Source organism: Scylla paramamosain, unplaced genomic scaffold, assembly GCF_035594125.1.
Source record: "Scylla paramamosain isolate STU-SP2022 unplaced genomic scaffold, ASM3559412v1 Contig77, whole genome shotgun sequence".
Lineage (NCBI taxonomy): Eukaryota > Metazoa > Arthropoda > Malacostraca > Decapoda > Portunidae > Scylla > Scylla paramamosain.
The window spans coordinates 214,010-232,500 of record NW_026973742.1 but is presented as its reverse complement, the minus strand read 5'-3'; the positions used below and the strand labels follow the sequence as shown (position 1 = coordinate 232,500).

General features: G+C 43.6%; 1 long non-coding RNA gene across 1 annotated transcript in view; it reads right to left on the bottom strand.

The window, feature by feature from the left end:
• The window catches only part of LOC135098730 (uncharacterized), a 67,205-nt gene that overhangs the window by 44,797 nt on the left and 3,917 nt on the right, over nucleotides 1–18,491 (bottom strand). The window contains exon 2 of the long non-coding RNA XR_010267323.1: nucleotides 2,762–3,338. This is a non-coding gene — a long non-coding RNA (uncharacterized LOC135098730). The remainder of the gene's footprint in view (nucleotides 1–2,761; nucleotides 3,339–18,491) is intronic.

Genomic DNA, 18,491 nt, shown 5'->3' with positions numbered 1-18,491 from the left:
GAACAAGAAATAACGGGTTCAAGCTTGAAAAATTTAGGTTTAGGAAGGAGATAGGAAAAAATTGGTTCTCGAATAGAGTGGTAGATGAGTGGAACGGACTCAGTAATCATGTAGTTAGTGCTAGGACACTAGAGAGCTTTAAGAGAAGATTAGACAAGTTTATGGATGGGGATGATAGGTGGAAATAGGTAGGAGTGTTTCATTCAGGGACTGCCACGTGTAAGCCTGGTCGCTTCTTGCAGCTTCCCTTATTTCTTATGTTCTTATGTTCTTATGTAAGCCAGTCACTCCCCACCCCCTGTCGCCTCCTGTCTGGACTCCTGAGTGTCGGGTCTTTTCATCTGCGTGGCATTAAGTAAAGTACTCCATATGATGCGTGCTGCCTGCATGGTGGTGTTATCAAGCCAACACCAGCAGGTTAACACGCACGCACACACGCACCCGCACGCACACACAAACGTCAAGTCTTAGTGTCTGTGCACGTGCTTGGGAAGAACGCACGGTCGAGGTCACTGGCATCTCTATTCACCTCATGACTCTCATGTTTTTTTCTCCTCCTCCGTTCTCTTCTCCTACGCTTTTTTTTTTTTTTTTTTACAAAATTAAGCTAAAAACAAGACGACTTAACACACACACACACACACACATATATATATATATATATATATATATATATATATATATATATATATATATATATATATATATATATATATATATATATATATATATATATATATATATATATATATGTCATCTCTTATGGTGGAGGCAAAGCAGGTGTGACAACGAGATCATGAACAGAATCAACACACGCTGCTTCTGACACTAATACACTCCTCTGTTGCATCAGCGATCTTTTAGTTTATCTCTTACCAGAGACGCAGGCCGGGCAGGTGTGACAACGTCATGAACAGAATCAACACACACAAAGCTTCTGACACACGCTACACACACTGATTTGAATAAGCGATGTTTTTGGTTCGCTCATTGGTCACAGAGACTCCTCTACATCTCGGACTAAAACACAGAGGCCTGCCAGGTGAGACGTCGAGATCATGAACTGAAGCAACGCACACGCTGCTTATGACACGCCAGCCACACGCATTTCTCTCCATAAGCAATCTTTAAATTCGTTTTTTAATCATAGCGACTCTTCCTTATCTCTTAGTAGAAAACGCAGGCCGGCAGGTGTGTCCTTGTACCGTCTTGGGATACTGCCGCCTGCCTCGGACCCGCCAGCTGCAACATAAGCAGTTTCTAAGGAACATATCAAAACAGAGTCTAAGTGGAGGCCGCCTCTCCCCCTTGCTAAGCCGCAGGACAGGACGGGGAACACGCGGACCCTCTTGTTTCATTATTTACGCCGCACAAGACATGCCAGGGGTTGGGAAAATGTTTTAAAATGTAAGAGTATTGTGTGTCTTGTGAATCTCCAAAACTCCGCCCACTGACATGCTGGAGGTAGTAGAAGTGATGGTGGTGGTGGTGGTGGTAAGGACTATACAGGTACTGTGTAGGTTATGTATTGAAAGTACACTGCTACTATTGCTGCTGCTGCGATTACTACTACTACTAACATTAATACTTCAACAACAACTACTACTACTTCTGCTATTACCATCATTATAAACCAGAATCAAACTACCTTCGTGTTTACACATAAAAACAACAAAACGAAAAGTTCCAGACACCAAGACCAGTTCCAGGTGTGTCATGGTATTCCTTCACTGAACTAATTCAACTCATAGGAAGATAAATAAGAAATAATGGAAATCCTTCTGGTGTTGACTAGAGATTAAAGAGAAAAAATGTGTCTTAAATAAGAAATAATGGGGATCCTTCTGGTGTTGACAAGAGATTAAAGAGAAAAAATGTGGCTTAAATAAGAAAAAATGGAGATCCTTGTGGTGTTGACAATTACAAGAGATTAAAGAGAGAAAATGTGGCTTTACTCCTGCATTAGTGAACTGGACTGAAAAATGGTGAGAGTAAGTACAAAGTCCCTGGCAGCGCGGTCATAATCTTTAGCGACAGGAGAAAAAAAATGCTGGAAATGAGTATAAGAAGTAAAACACACCACGTACATTCTCTCTCTCTCTCTCTCTCTCTCTCTCTCTCTCTCTCTCTCTCTCTCTCTCTCTCTCTCTCTCTCTCTCTTTCTCTGTATAATAATTAAAAAAAGTGCAATTATTGGCTGGTTTTAGCCGGGAATGTGAAGCCGGGAGCAAAGTGCAGCCGGGGTTCCGGGTCTTGTGTCTTTTCATTGCTTCTTCCGTATCTTTATAAGCTTTTCTGTGGCTTCAGTGTACCGTAGGTGTGTGTGCTGGTGAGTATATCTATGGTTTTCATTTGATATTATACTGTTTAATTTGATTACTACTAAGCATGGTACTTCAGCTTAACGATACGTGTAAAAAATATAATTTCCTGGTCTTTATTTATTCATCAAAAGACCGCCCCCCCCACTTCCATGCCGTATGGTCTTCTGTAGCAAACAATGTGATCTTTCCTTAATACTAGGAATTGTTCCGAGTTGTTACCTCACTCGCACGACCAGCGCTATCATAACGGTGTAACAATACTTCCTATCGCAGCCGCAGCCACCCACCAACACAACACTGTAAAGGTGAACAAGAATCATGTACTTCTCATAGCGGCGGCGGCGGTGTGTTGAGGCAGCACTTCCACAGTATACGGGGGAAAAATGGAGATATTTCCTTCCTATCACTACTAACGAGAACAAGAATCATGTACTTACTCTTAGTAGCGGCGGTGGTTATGGCGGTGGTGATGGCGGTGGTGATGGCCGTGGTGGCGGTAGTGATGGAGTGTTAGTGTAACTCAAGCACCGAATTATTATCACACCTATGCTTTTCTCCAACGATCAATAATCATTCGCCATAGTTTCCATAGTTTCATCACTACAACACGCTTAGTGATCCGACTGTATGCGCTGCACCAATACACAGTCTTGATAACACAACATTGCAGTGTTCAGCACAAGAGACTTCCTGGCCACGGTGACAGTTACCAAGGCGCCGCTCCGTCACGTGTGTTGAGAGCACTCGCCAGCCTCCTCCACGATGTCTCTCGTTAAAAGGGACTGCATAACCGATACAGTCCTGCACCACACAGTTCACTCCCGAGACTCAGCATCTACTCAGTCCTGTCTGATCATCCACTCTCCCAGACACCTGCGTTATCCGGAATTCCGCGGCCAGGACAAAACTCACGTGCATTCTTCCTCTTGCGGCAGATCACTCTCCACGAGACCAGAGACCCACTGCGTCACGGTGTCGTTTCGTCCCAACTCGTGTACTTGGCGCTGGCTTGTTCTGTAAATACATAGAGGCAGCGGCGTGATATCTGTCCAAGAAATTGTATTCACACGAATGTATCAGAATTTTACATACTAATACTCTCTCTCTCTCTCTCTCTCTCTCTCTCTCTCTCTCTCTCTCTCTCTCTCTCTCTCTCTCTCTCTCTCTCTCTCCCTCTCTACGTGAATTAGAGAGAGAGAGAGAGAGAGAGTGTTAACGAGTCAGAAATCAAAGTTTGCGCTCTCTAGAGAGACTGTGAGACAGACAGAGATGTTTCGCTGGTAACATTGCATATATAACAGCTAACTGGCAGCTCGAAGATAGTCGGAATGCTTAATGAAATGAAATAATTACGAATATTTACAAATAAAGCATTTCAATATGTAACAGGAACAAAATTACAAATAAATATTGCTGCATCTTAATTTATCTGTACAGTAAAACATACAAATAAAAGATATATTTGAATCCTGACGTGAGCAGCAACATGCTAGACCAAAGTGTTATCTGTACTCCTCAACAACCAAACTCCCCCAACGTGCCACTCATTTTGAATAGTGAAACAGAAAAGCAGTAGCAAAAACAACCAACAGTCATTGACATTGTCCTAGTGTGCCGCCGCCATTATCTGTTAACCAGACCGTTGCTTCATAATGAAAAGTGTTTTTCTTTCTTAATGCAATGCCATATATATGTGTGTCTATATTACACCAAAAAATAACAATTGAAATAGCAAGAAAAACTCACTCCCACTCTCCCCTCAGGCTTCACGATAAAGTTTCATATATATATATATATATATATATATATATATATATATATATATATATATATATATATATATATATATATATATATATATATATATATATATATATATATATATATATATATATATATATATATATATATATATATATATATATAATTACCGCAATGTATTGAGTTGTTTTTACTTTGGGAAAGCTCATGCAGATGTCAAGGTGGATAGCAACGTGGAGGCAGTAACAACAGCAGCTGGTGGAGCCCTTGTTCCAATAATTGACTTTGGGATATCTATTACAAGGAAAAAATGGTGCAATAGTGATCGCCGGCAAAAGGAAATGGAGAAGTTACTCCTTCGCTTCATTGCCGGCTCTCTCCAACCTCTTTCAAGGGTTGAGGATGCTAACTTTCAAGCTCTTCTTAACAAGGCTTAGCCCAGCTACAGCAGCCCAAGCCGCAAGGAGCTCAGCAGCAAGCTTCTTCCTTCGCAAACTCAACAACTACAGGAACATCTCAATAAGAAGTCTTCTTCTGTTGGTTACGTCTGTGTTACACCTGACCTTTGCACAAACAGACAGATGCGGTCGTGCACTGGGATCACGTGTCACTTCAATGATAACTTCCAGCTCCAATCAACACTGTTGGCATGCACAAGATTCAAAGGGTCCCACACTGCACAAAAGATCCATGCCACATTCACAGAAATCATCACTAGCTTTAACCTACAAACAAAGATTTTGACAATTGTAACCGACAGTGGCACCAATGTGCTTAAGGCACTCGTGACACTTCCCGGTGTGGACGATGCGGACACTAATCAAGACAGTGAAGGCGAAGAGGAGGATGACACCTTTCACATTCCTGATAACAATGACAACTTGCTGCAGCTATTGCCTGGCCATGTCAGATGTTTTGTTCACACTTTACAAACTACTGTGAAAGATGGGCTCCAAGAAGCAGGGCCTGTCTCAGGAGTCACTGGACAAGCCTCACGTCTAGCGTCACACGTTCGTCACTCTGCACTGCCATCTGACATTGTCCAAGTCAGTGCAGACCTCGGGACAAAAATGCAACGCGATGGAACACCAGTAACAAGATGCTTCGCTCCCTTCTCAATATTGATCCAGCCAAGCTTCATCAGCTAAACTGTCCAGTAAAGATAACCAAATATGAACTTAATCTCATCAAGCAGGTAACAGACATCTTGACACCATCTGAAGTAGCAACTCTAGAGTGTCAGGGAGAGAATGTTGTAACGTCAAGCAGAGCAATTCCGTGCATTCGTGGACTGAAAGCTGAGCTTGAACAACCGTCACAGGCACACGAGTCAAAGGTGATTACTACTCTCAAAAGCTCCATCAAGAAAACACTGAAGATCTGTGAAGACAAGGCGATGTTTCAGCTGGCTTCACTCCTAGACCCACGCTTCAACATGGACTGGTGCTCACCACAACAAGTCATGTTCATCACATCCCTACTGAAGTCTAAAGTACATGACATTAAGTCCACTGCCACTGAAGAAAAGGGTTCCCTTCAGGAAAATAAGGAGGCCCCTACAAAGAAGTGCAGGCTGTTCAGATTCATGACACCATCAGCATCAACGAGCTCTTCCCTCTGTACATTAACATCAACTTTATCACAAGTACAATCCTACCTGAGTCAGCCAACAACAGAGGATGACAGTGACCCCCTTCTCTTCTGGGAACAGAATCAGTCACCATTACCTCAACTAGCTATACTGGCTCTCCGATATCTGTGTATCCCACCATCATCAGCTCCAGTTGAGACACTTTTCTCTCTTGCTGGGAAAGTCTTTCGTCCTGAACGATGCACAGTGACCGATGTTCGCTTTGAGGAGTTGATGTTTATCAAGTGTAACAAACACTTAGTAAATTACACATTACATGACAAATAATCTAGCCTATAAGAAATCATGTGTATAACAAGTTCTATATTTTTCAAAGAGAAATACTTTGTTTTCATTATTGCTGTGAAAGCCTGTGATCATGATTTGAAATAAATTCATAGAAGTAATGTATTATGTACTGTAAAGCAAAAACAAATAAATCCTCTTGCACACTATGTATGTTTTTAATACCATTAGTTAGTAAGTGATTCAAACGGTTATGTTACCGTGCTCAAATATGGAACAGTGCACCTAACAGATGTAGTTTGCTACCTGTTTAGGCATTGTACTTAATCATTGCTAATCATTATCTTTTTATAAATAATCACAGCGAGATGTGATTGCAATCATAATCTAATACAAATCATGCACAAAAAGACAAAAAATAATCGTAATCAAAAATACCAAAACTAAACTAATCATCATTTAATCACAATAAAAAAAGTATTCCACACCATAATCAAAATCAAATCATAATAATTTTTTTTTAAATCATGCCCATGTCTGGCAGGTGTGGGATGTGCTTCCTCACTGAATATTAGTAGTGAGGTTTGTGTAGGATGTGATTTATCACTGAGTATTAAATATGTGAAGTGATTTGAATCGAAGTGTAATGTGAAGTGTTCCAGATATTTAATGGAATTAATTTGAGGGGAGGTGAAACAATTCTCGTAGTTTTTCGTTGTTGTCGGAAGTCGTCTATGGTCGTCTGCGTGTAAATATATGTCAATAATACAAATTAAGTAAAAATTATGAAAAGTTAGACGCGTTCCCTTGAACCCACAAAAGCCAGTCTCAGAGATTAGGGACGCAGCAAGATCGTGCAACACTCAAGCAAGACAGGTGTCCCCCTCACCACTCCTAGCCGATAAAAGTCTTTTGGCTCTTAAAAGTGATTGTCTATTACTTTTAAAGAACTTTTACCACTAAAAGTAAAACTGATCACTAAAAGTACATTTACCCTATCAAAAATGTTTATGTATAACGGCCCAGGTCTGCGTTTGAAGCCTTCCCCGCCGCCCTCCCTCCCTTCTTTTCCGATTCCGCTGGCCAGGCCAGAGGTGTTCTTCCTTCTGTTCTCCCGTCCAGTCACAGTTCTCATTGTCTTTCCATATAATATCCACTATAAACAAAATTCTCTCTCTCTCTCTCTCTCTCTCTCTCTCTCTCTCTCTCTCTCTCTCTCTCTCTCTCTCTCTCTCTCTCTCTCTCTCTCTCTCTCTCTCTCTCTCTCTCTCTCTCTCTCTCTCTCATATTTTACCCAACTGTTACAGGAATTAATGCTTTTTCATCTTCTTTATCATGGCAAATGAACATTTTCCTTTTCACAAGAGTAATGATGTAGAGCTTATTAATGCAATCCATAATCAAAGTTATTCTTTAAGTGTTCTTAATACATTAATCGTTAACATTTGTAATGAAGCAGATCATCCTAGTCATAGTGTAGATCACCTAAGTGAACCTAAAATACGTGATCCCGTATGCGATTATATTTTTTGTAATGAGTTACACAGTCAATCGTTTCCTAGTAACAGCTTACAAATATTTTCCTACAGTATCAGTAGTGTACCTCAACACCTGGACTCCCTATACGACCAGTGTTGAAGTCCATCCAGTGTCACTTTCGATGTCCTTGGCTTATGTGAAACTCGCCTTAATGACACTATTTGTAATGTGTATCAATTAGATCATGACATGCCATACTTTCAAAATAAGTCTACCCTTAGTGGTGGCCTAGCTAGCTACATTCTTAGTAAATTTCAAGGTGTGATTATTTGTAATGATGTTATTTATAGAGAAGAAATTAACAATTTTAGTACATGGTGCAGGGATCATTTTTTAGAATTAAATGTTAACAAAAGTAAGGAGATGATTATTGATTTTAGTAAGACTCCCGTACAACATGAACCTTTGGAAATCAATGATGAAACTGTTGAAGTAGTAGAAGAATACAAATACTGAGGAACGATCATAGACAATAAACTCAACTTTTCCTCTCACATAGATAAAATATATAAGAAGGCAAACTCAAGGATGTTTTTTGTTAGGAAACTATGCAAGTTAAAAGTTGGTAGTAAGATAATGGATTTGTTCTACAGTAGTATACTACAATCAGTTTTTTCATTTGCTATATGTTGCTGGTATGGAAATAGTACTGTGGAATCTAAAGGTAAACTAAGCAAGATAATAAAGAAATGTAGCCGATTAAAAGTAAAAAATACAAAACCATTGTTGGAACTGTATAAACGAGCGGTTATTCAGAGAAGCAATATCATAATAAAAGACTCCAGTCACCCATTGCACACATGTTACGAATTGTTACCATCTGGCAGAAGATGGAGATCTGTGCAGGGCCGAACATCTCGGTATAGGGAGTCGTATGTTCCATCTAGTATCAGGATATTGAATGGGAATCAACAGTTGTAAAAGAAGGCAGCACTCAGGGACATCAGCAATACTTTTAATGCTTTTAATATTTTAATGTGTTCTATTTTTGATAGTTTATGATTGAGAATTTAATAGATGTAACTGATACTCGTAGTTTTAAGAATTTTTATACTTCTATATTTCTCTTTTATACTTTGGCAAGCACAAGACAAATTCTCTGTAAGAGCAATAAAGTATTATTATTATCATTATTATTATTATTATTATTATTATTATTGATGATGCTTGTTTGCAATCACCACATATTGAGGCATTATTCATGAAAGTCTTAAAAACAATTAAATTTATAATTGGTATGGTGTATAGACTCCCAACTCAACATTCACTGATTTTCTTGAGTCTATGGAAGAAATTTTACAAGTATTATCGAATTTAAAGATGAAATGTTATGTAATGGGGGATTTTAATGTTCTAGGCTTAACAATAGATGATAGATTAACATGAAAACAACACCTACATCAACTCTGTAGTAAATTGTCACAAATAACTGGTGTCTTGTACAAAATTACAAACAATATAACTGTCCAATGTCTGAAATTAATATATATGTCTACTGTTTATCCACATGTAATAAACTGTTCGGCAATTTCAGGGGGAGCTTTTAAAACACTCTTAGATGGGTTATTTGTTGCGCACAAAAAAATAACGAGAGTAATGTTTCATAGAAAAAAACGGTACGATCATACTAATCCTCTATTTTGTGAACACAACCTTTTGAAAGTCCCCGATATAATATTCTTGCAAACTTGTATATTTCTTTTCAAATCAATTTACATATATCCCAATAATACATCTTATAAATTACTATCCAATAATATTAATAACAATAGAAGGCCAGATGACCTCAAACTTCCTCTCTGTAGGACTGTCCACGAACAGAGAAGTGTGAGTGTGCGCGGCGTCAGGGAGTGGAACAGCCTCCCGCACGATATTAAATCACTAACCTCTATCAATTTGTTTAAAAGCAAAGTGAAATGTTTCTTACTTCTAAACTATGAATGTTAACCATAGCAATGTCTGTGAATCATGTTCTGTTATGTGTTGATACACAGACACACATGTCAGGTGTGCACATCTTGTGGACGTGTGTATGTACATCACCAACAATGATATCATTAATAGAAAACTTTGGCTAATATAACATATGTTACGGCAAAGTATGTATGTAACCATGCATACATTTGTTATGTATGTATGTGAGTATGTGTATGTATGTGCACAGGTTTGTATGTGGCCATGTGTGTGTGTGTGTGTGTGTGTGTGTGTGTGTGTGTGTGTGTGTGTGTGTGTGTGTGTGTGTGTGTGTGTGTGTGTGTGTGCGTGTATTGTGTGCCCGCATGTATGCATCATGCTGTACGTATGTTCGCATACAGGTTGCATATGTGTGAGTGTGTGTGTCTGTGCATGTACATATGAATGTGTGTATGTATGCAGTTATATGTTGTGGTATGTATGTTTGTGGGTATCTATGTAAGTGTGTCTACCTGTGTTTGTGTTCGCCAAGTTCACGTATGTGAACATATATGTGGCACAGTATAGCATACTATACACTCCATCACTCATTATTGTGTCATGTGCTGCAAACAACAAAACAAGTAGTCTATTATTACCTCTATCATGTGCAAAATGGCGGCTCAAATAGGAACAAGTCAGGGTGTAAACATTTGCGCTACTTGTGTCATTCTTTATTCAGGTCTGTATAAAAGCTTCGGCTTGATGGACCTGGCCTTACGTATTGAACTGTGTATGAAATGCAGAAATGCATTAATGTTACAAAAGGCAAACAAAATATATCAATCAATCAATATCAATCAACCTCTCTCTCTCTCTCTCTCTCTCTCTCTCTCTCTCTCTCTCTCTCTCTCTCTCTCTCTCTCTCTCTCTCTCTCTCTCTCTCTCTCAGGCGGTCTGTTCACCACCATCCTACTTTTCGCCACTCAGCCAAAACTGAACCAAGGTACATTTTTAATTTCATGAGAACTAGGATGGGAGGAAAAAGCAGTCGACTGTCAGTGGAGGCACGGCTGAGCCTCCTGGGCGAGTGTGGCGTGGACGCCGTGAGGCTGTCCCGCCCCCGCTCGGGGGGCTGCTGTGGGAGGGGGAGGCGCTCTCTGGCCTCCTTTACCTTCCGGCAAGGGGCCGAGGGGGGGGCGAAGCCCCTCGTGTCGGATCAGGCGGCCAGCCTGAATATGGACAAGCTGGCCGCCTTGGACCAGGAGACACCCATCAGGGTGCACTGCCTGGCAGGAGGCGCAACAGTCTTCTGCCAGGACCTGCCCCTGAGGGACCTCCTGGCCGGACTGAAGTACACTACGGCGGGGCGTCACGCCGTTTTGTACTTCAGCCTGGCCGGAGGTCTGGGTGTCCACGGGGGGCAGGGGCAGGGCTGCCCCGTGCTCTTTTGCAACAGCAAGAGAGTGGGCAGCCGCCCCAAGCCCCCCCAAGAGGACCAGGCTGTCCGCGTCCCAGAGGCGGGGCAGGAGGCCGGCCCCGCCCCAGAGGCTGGCCAGGTGGTGGTGGCCAGCCCGGGGCACGAGGCCGGCCACGCCCCTGAGGCTGGCCAGGTGGTGGCGGCCAGCCCAGGGCACGAGGCCTGCCCCGCCCCAGAGGCTGGCCAGGTGGTGGCGGCCAGCCTGGGACACGAGGTCGGCCCCTCCCCTGAGGCTGGCCAGGTGGTGGCGGCCAGCCCGGGGAAGGAGGCCGGACCCGCCCCTGAGGCTGGCCAGGTGGTGGCGGCCAGCCCGGGGAAGGATAGCCTGGGCCTGTGGGTCTCGGCCCCCAGTCCGGAGGAGGGGCAAAAGGAGGCCAGGAGCGCCACGACCCCCGCGGAGGACGAGGGAGCGGGGCTCGTCCTCCGAGGAGTGGGGAAGGGAGTGGTGGCCCCTTCCCCCCCACCACAGCGCCAACTCCCCCAGCCAGGGAAGGCTCGCCAGGGGAGGGGCAGGGCTGGAAGCAGGTTGTCCCACGGCCTGTGGGACAACCTGCTCGCCATTGCACAGACCCTGTCCCTCACCCTGGTGGTGTACTCCGCCCTGCTGGACTACTTCCCTGACTGAGGGGGGCAGCCGGCCCCACAGGGCAGTCGGCTGCCCGGGGAGGGGGGAGGGGGGAGGGGGGAGGGGATAGGTTAGGTGGGAGGGGGGAGGGGGGGAGGGGGGAGGGGATAGGATAGGTGGGAGGGGGGAGGGGGGAGGGAAGACAGCCGGGAGGGGGGGAGGGAGTGCTGTCTTGGGAGGGGGGAGGGGGGGAAAGGGGTAGGTTAGGTTAGAATAGGTTAGGTTAGGTTAGGTTAGGTTAGGTTAGGTTAGGTTAGGGTAGGTTAGGGTAGGGTAGGGTAGGGTAGGGTAGGGTAGGGTAGGTTAGGTTAGATTAGGTTAGATTAGGTTAGGTTAGGTTAGGTTAGGTTAGATTAGGTTAGGTTAGGTTAGGTTAGGTTAGGTTAGATTAGATTAGGTTAGGTTAGGTTAGGTTAGATTAGATTAGGATAGGTTAGGTTAGGTTAGATTAGATTAGGATAGGTTAGGTTAGGTTAGATTAGATTAAGCTATCAGGACAAGTAAATAACAACACCGCCGTGTGCGGCGGCCATCATGTGAGCAATGCACGTATTTTCGTGACCACCTGCTGCCTTGGCAGAGACAGAGCGAGAGAGAGGGAATCACGTTTTTTGCATGGCCAGTTTTCCTTTGTTTCTTCTTCGCATATTTTATTATTCGCATATTTATTACCAAATTACTCGAGAATGAGCCTTATTGGAAGCTAAGGGAAAATAAACTGTATGATCGAAGTATGGGAACATTAATATAGTTACTTTAAAATGTACCTTATGGAAAGTATAGGAAAATTAACCGTATGATCGAAGTAGGGGAAAATAAATAAAGCTACCCGAAAAACAACCTTATTGAAAGTTATAGGAAAATAAACCGTATGATCGAAGTATTGGAAAATAAACCTTATAGCAACTTATAAAACTGAAATGATTTACTTTTTACGAGCACATCAATGAGCCGCACGTCTCATTAAGTGTTTTTACAGCGGACCGCTTGCGAGGGAGGATTGCTTGTTTACAGCAAGTAATTTAATTAAAGATTCATGTTATACCTTCACTGTTTCAATTAAATCATGGTCATAAGAGTTGAGGGTAATGAGCAGCATGCACGTGGCTCTTTGTGTGACGCTCGGTGAGACATGCAACACTGTCTGTCGGTCTGTCTGTCTGTCGGTAGTGGGAGTTAACACGATACTTGGGAACACTGCGCCGACTCCTTAAGCAGTCAAGCCCAAAGTGAAACACGGGATTCATTGTCCGAAGCACCAACGACACGAGATGGCAACCCAAACACACACACACACACACACACGTGGTAATGGCTCTCCCGCCCACGTCATCTCAGTAAATGTTTGTTGGCAGTTTTCCACATTAAAAGGCCGCAATTTTCCTTAAGTAAAGTCGTCTTGGTCTCGTTCGGAGTAAATTACCATCATCACAGTAGTTTTTACTTTATTTTTTTTTCATCCAACACACTCAGACTTCCCCACACGTCATATTGGCAATTCTCTCCTTCCCCCACCATTCTCTCTCTCTCTCTCTCTCTCTCTCTCTCTCTCTCTCTCTCTATCGGCAACCACAACGTGCACACCTTCCCCCCTCTCCTCACCTCAGACTCGTTGACTCTGATAACTAACGTGCTTAATTTCCCATTGGTTTGTACCGGAACTCCGCCAGTCCCTACGCACCACAGATAACTCTGCTAACGCCTGTCAGCCTCCAGTGATCCCTCGTTACAAACTTTTCTGGACCCTGACCGGAGGAGGTAATGAGTGTTGTTCTGTCTGCCTGCCTGGCCGTCAATAGGCTGCTGAGCTGCCCGCTAGGTATCCTTACAGACCTCAGACCTTGCCGTATTGCTCGAAATTAAACCAAGTACTGCTAGTTAATTCAGACGGGTCGCAGTTACTATGGACTCGCGGAAGACCAAAGCTTTTCTGCTCGAATCAAGGTCTTAACGAAGGCGATGAAAAATCTCCAGCGGACCCAAGTGAAGGCGAGCAGACGGAGTGGCGGGCAGGAGTGGTGGGTCAGTGGCTTCTTACCTTGACCTCCGTGAACACAGGTGACGGCACACTTACCTGCAAAGAAAACGGATTATCAGCATGGTTGTTATATTCTACCTGAGTACAACCTTACTGTATTTTTTTTTTATGTGTGCATATTTATTGCATTGAGTATCGAGCTGATGACGAGCCAGCTTTGACTTAAATAAGGCATAGAAATTGCAGTGGAGAGCCTGTGAGCTGCAAACACCACAACTTCACGGCACCTTTCTCCCCCTCACGCCTGGCTGGTTGTCTTGCATCTCTCCGACACTCCAATTCGTGACTCAGCCTCCACTCGCCCGTGAATCCCCGACGCACCCTCACCACCACTACCTTTATCACCGCCACCAGCACCGCCCCTTCAATAGACTGGCTTCTGAGGGCAGCTCCATTGTCCCTAACCTCTCTCTGTTCGGATTACGTTGCGTCTATTTTTGTTTGTAATGATTCATTTTTATGTGTTTGTTCTGTCATGGTCTTCCTTCACACACACACACTCACACACTCTGTGTATATATATATATATATATATATATATATATATATATATATATATATATATATATATATATATATATATATATATATATATATATATATATATATATATATATATATATATTGTCCTCCACTCCCTTAATCGCTCCCTTTTCCTCGCAGCCAAAAGATCAACGGCATCAAGGCAAATCTAATCTTCATGTTTTGAGTTGCGGAAGCTTTCAAAACCATGACTGGTAAGGCAGACAGACAGAGAGAGAGAGAGAGAGAGAGAGAGAGAGAGAGAGAGAGAGAGAGAATGCGACAGGAAAGGAAAAAGTAAATAAACAAATGGATAAATAAAAATAAATATTAATTTTAGGTCCACTTCTGTAAACATGGCGGGGCACGACACCTGAGGCGGCGTGCTAAATGGTATATATTCTGACATTTGTTTTGTCCACTTGTTTCTGTCTCATTAGGCCGCTAATGACACGCCGGTACTGAGGAGGAGGGGCGGGTGAGGGTGCGGGAGGGAGGGAGGGAGGGAGGGAGGGAGGGAGGGAGGGAGGGAGGGAGGTTCACTTATTACGCTCAACACATAGCCATTAAGAGTTTCATTTGCAATCGGCAGGATAAAGAAAATAGGTACAGGTTATAGCAAATCACGGAGGCCGAGGCGGGGGTGTGTGGGTGCAGGTGGGTGGCGGACGAGGCGGGGTGGGGATGTGCGGGGTGGAGGTGGGTGGCGAGGTGAGGCGGAGATGTGCGGCTGCAGGTGGGCGGCAGAGAGAGAGAGAGAGAGAGAGAGAGAGAGAGAGAGAGAGAGAGAGAGAGAGAGAGAGAGAGACTATAACTGAGATGCAGGAAACTTCTAAATGAAAAACAACAAGTTCTGTCGCCTTTACTAATAAGAATGTATCCTCTCTCTCTCTCTCTCTCTCTCTCTCTCTCTCTCTCTCTCTCTCTCTCTCTCTCTCTCTATCTCTCTTCGTGGCGGTCAGAGAGAGCTGGCTGGCACTACAATAGGCTTTGGTTGAAATGTTCCAGTTATACTCTCTAACTGCACTTAAATAACTAACTTTTCCAATATGGCAACACGTGATTGCCCAGAACACTCCCTCAACCCTCCCCCTCTTTCCTTCCCGAGTGACGGCAGGCGGAGGCACGGGCGGTGAGACGTGATGAGAGGAGTAGTGGCAGTGATGGGCGGGCCTGGTGATGTATGGAATAATGCGTGGTGTTGACAAAGAATGGGATGAGAGGTGAGTGATGGTGGTGAATACGCGTCTAACACAAGGACAAAACAAACAAGTACACACAACACCAAACAAACAAGGAATGCAACCAAGCCTCGGGTCTCCTTCACCAGCGAACAATTGCTGTATTTCACAAGGCAACACAACAAGGGGACATTTAACAAGCACTTAGGAATAACGAATCACATGCAGCTTCTTACCTGCTATCCTGCCTATCTGCTAATTTTCTACTGGTATTCTGTCTTTTTCTTTGTTATTATTCTTCCTTCACTTTTATGTTCCCTCTCACGCCGCCTCCTGCTGCCTGATCAGCCTCGTGTGGGTGCCGCTCATACCCCCTCCTGTTCTCGTCACCTTTACTCTGCTCTCCACTATAATATTATTTTCCTCCTCCTCTCTCAAAGCTTCCTCTCTGGCCATGTCCTTTTACCTTCCTTATTTACTTCATCCCTGTCATCTCATATTCCTACTTTTCCTCTTTCCTTTCTTCCTTCGCGGCTCAGTTTTACGCTACACACATCTCATGCCTCCCTGCTCACTACAAACCTGCTGACACTTTTACTCTTGTCACAGCACGGTGGCTTTTCCTTCCTGCTTTCCTGCGTGACTCCTTTTATGTTCGCTTTTATTCCTACTTTCACACTCTTGTCTCTCCTTCCCTCCTTTACTTCCCTTTCCCTGCCTCGCCGCGGTCGCCATCAACGCTCCCTCAAGGCTCTGCCGCGGGAAACCTTAGCCTTGCCATCTCCTTTTCGCCTCCATCATTCTCAACACACTCCGCCTTCCTCTCTAAACACACTCAGCTCGCCTCTCACACTTGTGCATGTCGTCTTCGCTCATCACCACCACTCCCTCACTCACTGTCTTCCTCACCTCACGCTAGTCCCTCTCTTCCTCGTCCTCCTCCTCCTCCTCCTCCTCCTCCTCCTCTTCTTCCTTCCCTATTGCTCATAAAAGTTGCCCTTCTTTCTTTACAACCCCTCGGACGAATCTTTTATTCCTGCAGCTTCATAACCACTTTCCGTCACATTCTCTCTCTCTCTCTCTCTCTCTCTCTCTCTCTCTCTCTCTCTCTCTCTCTCTCTCTCTCTGTCTGTCTGTCTGTCTGTCATTTTTTTTCTGATAGACACTCCAAGTTTCCTCTTTCCATTTCCAGCTGTCTCCAGCATCTATTTCCTTCAAAAGTTCTTCCCTTTCTTCGTGGCATGGAATCTTTCAAGCTCACCAGAGTTTCCTTAAAGTTTCCCAGGTTGGTTTCCTTCAACACTTCCCGCCACAAGACAAAAATACGGATCTTCAAATTCTTGAGGATATTTCGCAGCCAAAGTTACACATTTCCTAAGAAAAAGTTGTCCTCTACTTCACAGCATCTTTTTCTTCTTTTCTGTCCCTTTCCTTTGACGATGAGACTCACTCCACACCTCACCACCATCGTCACACCGCCAAGATCGTTCACCACACCACCAGCAGCATTCGCTACACCGCAAGGAGCTTTACACTAATAATCACCACCACTGACCTCAACACGCCAGCCGCCACGAAGCCTTGTTGCACTAACCACGCCACCACCGCACTGTTAGCCACGCCTCCACGGACCTTTCAAGTCTTCAGCACATAACACGCATCATCGAACACTTCGCCGTACAAGGTTCATCAGAATCTAACTCTGTCTCCTATCTTCATATTCAGGTTCTCTATTTTACAGCTACGCGCGCATAGGAAGAAGCCTCCGCCGTCCTCCCCCGCCACTCCTGCCGCTCCTGCCACGCCCTGCCTTCATTATCTCTTGCAATGGAAGCTTCATGCTCTTATTTTAACTTAAGAAGAGACACTGTCATATTCGATGCAAACTCCTTCTCCTGCCTCTTACTCCTCCTACCCCCACCTCCTCCTCTTCCTCCTCCTCCTCCTCCTCCTCCTCCTCCTCCTCCTCACGCAGGTACAAATGATGTTGAAAACACTAGGTCTGAAGAGCTCATGGAAAAGTTCAAGAAGATGATACAGCGCTTCAAAACTAAATCCAATAATATTATTGTTTCAGGTATCCTCCCCCGCATCAGGGCACCGGCTGTCTTCTACAACAGAGCCTTCAGCACTAACAGCCGTCTCCGTTCTCTTTGCACAGAGGAAGGTGTAGACTTTGTTAATCTATGGGACAACTTTTATAATAAACCTTCTTTATTTCAGCCGGATGGTTTACACCTAAATGGAATTGGAGCAGCACGACTTGGCAGACTCCTTAGTAATAAAGTTTCTATTTTCAGACCAAAAAACGACCAGCAAGATCGTGTAGCCCCAGGCTCTTAGTAGCCTCCTCGCGCAACCCAACCTCCATGTGCAACACTATAAAAGCTTGCCTAATCAACGCTCGCAGCCTTAGAAATAAATTTTCAGATTTAGAAACCCTGGCAGCTGTAGAAAACTACCACATTATTGGTATTACTGAATCTTGGCTGAACTCTGCAAACAGAGACTTTCTTGCGGAATACAACTTGCCAGGTTATGAAATGTTCGGCAGTGAAAGAAAAGACAGGATAGGTGGCGGTGTATTGCTGTATGTAAAAGCCAGTCTTCAGCCAACCATACTAAAAACCGAAAAGATTAACAATATAGATTCAGTCTTCTTGCATTTAAGAGTACGTTCTAAGAAAACTGCTATAGGTCTTATTTATAGGCCTCCGGTTCACAATGTTTCCTCCGATAAGAATTTACAAGATCAAATCACTGAAATAAGTAACACTTTTGATACAGTCATCTGTGGAGACTTCAATCTACCTGTTAACTCATGGGGAAATCCACTTAACTCTCACTCTGGTCACGACTTGTATAATAATTTATTAGAATGTTCCCTAAAGCAACACGTTCAAGGACCCACACGAGGTGACAACATATTAGATCTTGTTCTTTCAACAAACGATGACTTAATATCTAACGTTAATATTGGTCCTGAATTTAGTACAAGTGACCACAAGATTGTCTCCTTTAACATCAACCTTCAAGCATATAAGGACATTGTTAGCAACGAAAAAGTTTTCATATATAAAAAAGGAGACTACGACAGACTCAGGTCAATTCTTTCTGTCGCATATTGGAACGCTGAACTTGGCGATAGTAACATTGAGGAATCATGGGCGAAATTTAAGTACATTTTAGAAGATGCTGTGAAGACATGTATCCCTATGCGTAAAAGACGTCCATGCAAGAGAAATAAACCTA